The sequence below is a fragment of the Opisthorchis viverrini genome (genome assembly GCF_000715545.1).
Source record: "Opisthorchis viverrini unplaced genomic scaffold opera_v5_186, whole genome shotgun sequence".
Taxonomy (NCBI): Eukaryota; Metazoa; Platyhelminthes; class Trematoda; order Opisthorchiida; family Opisthorchiidae; genus Opisthorchis; species Opisthorchis viverrini.
In genome coordinates this window covers 417,028-421,439 of record NW_008751844.1, presented here as the reverse complement: position 1 = coordinate 421,439, position 4,412 = coordinate 417,028, and the positions used below count along the sequence as shown (strand labels likewise).

The following is a 4,412-nucleotide window of genomic DNA, read 5'->3' as shown; positions in this document are numbered from 1 at the left end:
CGTTAATTAGCATTCACATTCAAACTAGAACACCGTTGAGGTAAAATCCTCTCAGCTTCATGGAAGAGCCATCCGCTTGTTTTCCCTGCTTTTGTTTTCAAAATACGAACCAGCCAACTCCACCCAAACTGGACGCAGTTGCTTCGAGTGCGCCGATTTTTCTGTTGCATTCTCTTCCTATCTGGTATGCCGGTAACTTCTTCACGATAACCACTTACATATTAACCATAAGAGTTTTCCCCGAACCAGCCTTATAGCTCATTGGCCACAAAAATCATCCAGTGCTCGTTACTATCTGCCGGAACATGCGAAAAAAACACTAACCCATCCAGTTACAGACTATGAAAGCACCGAATTATTAGATTTTGTTTAATTTGATACTTGCGAATCGATTTCTTCGTAACATTGGTATCAATACATGTGCAGATCTTGCCTGCCAACTACCGGGTGGATCCTGGAAAAGTAATCTCCTAGACGTGACACCTTTTCGGTGCTTTGGTGCCATGTCACCAGAAGGAAGTTGAGATACTTTCAGGTTCGCCAAGCCTAAACAGAAGCATTCGAGATACTGAGGTTGGCTTCGAACCACGAACCTTCAGGCCAGGAGACTTCATTTGGACCAAAATCCTGGAAATAATGCACGATCTCCGCCAACCCAATGAACAAAACTTTCGCATCTGAGTTCAGAACTTAGCTCAGTCCAACTGATGGTTGTACACTTTGGTGGCCTACATGTTGAGGCATGTATCCACACGCTTAGAAAATCGAAACCTTCTAGAGTGACCTTCAGGAATGACCTTGAAGCTATGACACATGCCTTTGCTTTAGAACTCCGTTCGTCAGCGTCAGTCAAGTTACTACCTACGCCAAATTGCGGGTCTTACGAGTAATCAAAATAGATACCTGTTAGAACTCAGTGACTGAAAGCTAGGTTCTTCCAACTGGTGCTAGGTTCGTCGTTGTGGGGTCAAGTTTCACACATCTGCCTCAAATTAACTAACTGGCCGTAAGGGGTAGTTCCGTAGCAGAATAAAATCTGTTCATTTGTCAAGTTTTCCATCAGTTGTGAAGAATTTTATGTAGGTATTGTAGCTTTGAACCACTAAATATGAAGCACATTTTATGTAGAGTTTCACAATCGTACAATCAAAAACTTAAAGTGAGTTCACTGCTTGTAAGTTCCGAAAAGCTCTCATGTTTTGTGGCACATAGACAGTGGGGACGGTGACTCGGAAAATGGACAAAGTAGACAGATTAAAAAAATTAATGGAAGACTCGCTCAGAAAACATATGGTGTCTCCTCTCAGATTACCTAGGAATGTATTCCAAAAAGAACCGTGCTTCGTATATTTTGCGTGCCACCGGTTGTCTGTAGACTCAAAAATCAACTTATTAAAAATCAACTTGATCGCACAAAGTTCATAGCTGCTTAGGAATTCTACACCGCGGACGACTGGGCTGAAAATTTCGATGCCATACTGACTTGTTTCAAACCAACCGGATTGTAGATAAAATAACCGCTTATCTCCGGGGGCCAAACGACACCTGTGGTGGCATTTCTCAAAATCGACGAAGCAGCGTACGTACTTCAGAAGTTTGGTCGGCCAGTTAATCCACTTTCTGTTCTCCTTGTTGACCAGACACGTGATTAGAATGAGCAGTTGTCACCAGTCGTCAGGAGACTGTTGGAACACCCTGCCATTCTAATCGATTCAAACCGCTTACTAGTCTATGCACTTGGCCGCCTCCAAGTAGAAATTCACCCAGCAGTTTCATTTCAACTTTATGAGCAGAATTTCTAATCCGAGTCTGATACGTCCAAACCACCCAGAGGAGTGAAATAAAATTGTTAAGACAATATCTCGAATTTTATTCTGCTTCTACCTTTGAATTTTCGGCAAAGTTTTGAACTGCGAAGCTTTTTTAAAAGACAGATTGGAACAGACGAGAATACCTACTTGGTCTGCTCGGCTATCAAATAATGCTTTTTTGGGGATGGTACTAGAGGGCCGAGCTAGTTTCGGGTTGTGTTCCTCAGAATCGGCAACATTTCCAGATGGGACGATTTCATCTCGTTCAAGCGAGTCAGGCGGAGAATATTTCCGAACGGTGGTCATGACTACTCAGACCAACATAGACAGGGCGTAGGCGAGGACCAATTGGCATGTTCCTGTTCTCGGCATCCGATTGGTCAGTTAACAATGATGAGTACGTTTCAGTCTGGTCGCCTCAGCTGTCACTGTCACAATTCCAACGGTCGAATCAATTATTGGAGATGATGAGGGGCGGAAGTTGAGTTGGGATTTTGAATATTCTCTGTTAAAATAGACATCTGACAAACGGAAATATCGGGTGAGTTTATTCAAAAATTTTTATTTGGTATGAAGCGTGAAACCGTATCACGTATAACGTATTCAACAATATTCAGGTTGAGCGTTGTGGAATGAAATCTTATGTATCCAAGCTGAGAAAGTTCTACGTTTTTGTTTCTAATTTACATGTGACATTTTCAACCGTTCATTGGGATAATTCGAACAGGAAACCACAAGTTTTTCTATGCTTCACCTTATTTCATGTCTAACCAAATCAGAAACAACAGCAGGCCAATTTATCTTGTCTGGTCGCAAGATAGGCAGTCAAATGATAAGAATGGAGCATAATACAATGCTCATAAGGCTACTGAAAATTTGTTGACAGCCGACGACCGGTTTCGCCCTTTCTGGAGCTCATCAGGTAGGCGCTGTCCCCGAGTTTCCGTCAATCTCATGCTCTACTTGAAACCAAATTGCACCAACTTAGCGAAATACACTCAGTTGCAAACAAATTTGGTTTTGCGAGAGACTCAACTGGAACCCAGCTGAATCTCCGGTTTATGTTGTTTATAAGCAACTGCGTTTGCTACACCAGGCTGTCTCGTGTTTCAGTTGCTACAATATTCGAGATATCGCGATACCTGTATATTCGTAACGCACTACTGATGAGTTTGCTGAAAATTCTCCGACTGCCCACAACCGGTTTCGCCCTTGTTGGGGTTGATCACTTAGACGTAGTCCCCGAGTTTCCGTCAGTCTTAGAAACATCATAAATGAGAGGTTCAGTTGGGTTTCAGGTGAGTCTCTCGCAAAACCACATTTGTTAGCAAATGTGTATATCACCAAGAGTGGAACGTGTTTGACAGGTAGCCTGAAAGTCATTTTTTATTGATCACTTTTGATCATTGCAATAAAATTTCTGTTATGACATTTTTTTAGTGTAGGCTTCATTTTCTTTGACAGTGGTAACTGATATAAATTAAACTGATACCTTACACTGAAGAACAGGCAACAGGAATATACTGATTAATTTTTGATAGGTCATCTCCGAGGTCGTTTCGTAGGCATGATGAGGGGTACGTAATGAAAATTCTAGTGAATTCACAATGGGCAAGTTCAGTGTAGGTGTCCTCAGTTTTGAGGATCGAATTCCATTCATTACTCAAGCACTATAGCATTAATCCCCAGAGCAAACACTTCCTGTCGGTCTGGTTGCAGGTCAGTTTGTCTGCGTGTACTTACAACCTGTTCGCAGCAGGCAGAACTGTGTTGGAGCCTAGCCCTTGAACTGAAAGTTGATAATGTGAAATCATAATCAGTCTTGTCAAAAAGATGAGGGTGGCGAATATCCGCAGGACGCGCCCTCCACAGAGTTCGTGTGGTGTGACATTTGCCACTCTGAGATGTTCCTGTGAGTCCTTCAAAACCTCTTCTCGTGGTAGAATTACGGCTTCTTCATCGGATTTAATGTAATTTCAATCTAACAAAATGTTCTTCACTACTTAGTTGTTCAACCACACAGCATTTTTGACCGGTCGGAATACTAGAATTTATTCCCACGCATTACTAGTTAAATCTCTCTACCTGTGTTGTCGAAACGGTCCCAGTTCTTGGAATTACTCTGTCACGAACTGGCTTTCCCCCATTTAGCCGGCAAAAAACCTTGTGTTAGGTTTGGAAAATGCTTGGTATTACGTCGAAATATTGGTAGCCGGGGTAGGTTTAGTGGCTGTTGATCAAGTGGGTCTTGGTGCATTCCCCGAGCTTGTCAATTAGCTTATAAACTTCTTGTCACCGAAAGAGGAGACTTTATCAATGCGCGTTTGGATGATGATGTCTCCCGGTTCGGTGACGAAACGCTTGCAAGCCAACTGCCAAGCCAAGATTAACAGCCACGCGATCAACACTTGAGATGAAAATGCTTCGCTACCTCGAAAGTCGTTCTAACACAAACGTAAGGCAATCTTTTGGTGGAACAAACAGATGGAGAATATCATAAACGAGAGATTCAGCTGTGGTTCAGTTGAGTCCGTCGTTAACATAAGCTTTCTTTGCAAGCGAATTTTGACCATCAGTTGTGTGCAACTTGGTGTGACAGGT

General features: G+C 42.5%; 1 protein-coding gene across 1 annotated transcript in view; it reads left to right on the top strand.

Annotated features, from left to right (window-relative positions):
* Positions 1–2,263: 2,263 nt before the first annotated feature.
* T265_07810 (hypothetical protein) overlaps positions 2,264–4,412 on the top strand; it is a gene marked incomplete at both ends in the record, with an annotated part of 73,649 nt that continues 71,500 nt past the window's right edge. The window contains one exon of the mRNA XM_009173439.1: positions 2,264–2,352. The remainder of the gene's footprint in view (positions 2,353–4,412) is intronic.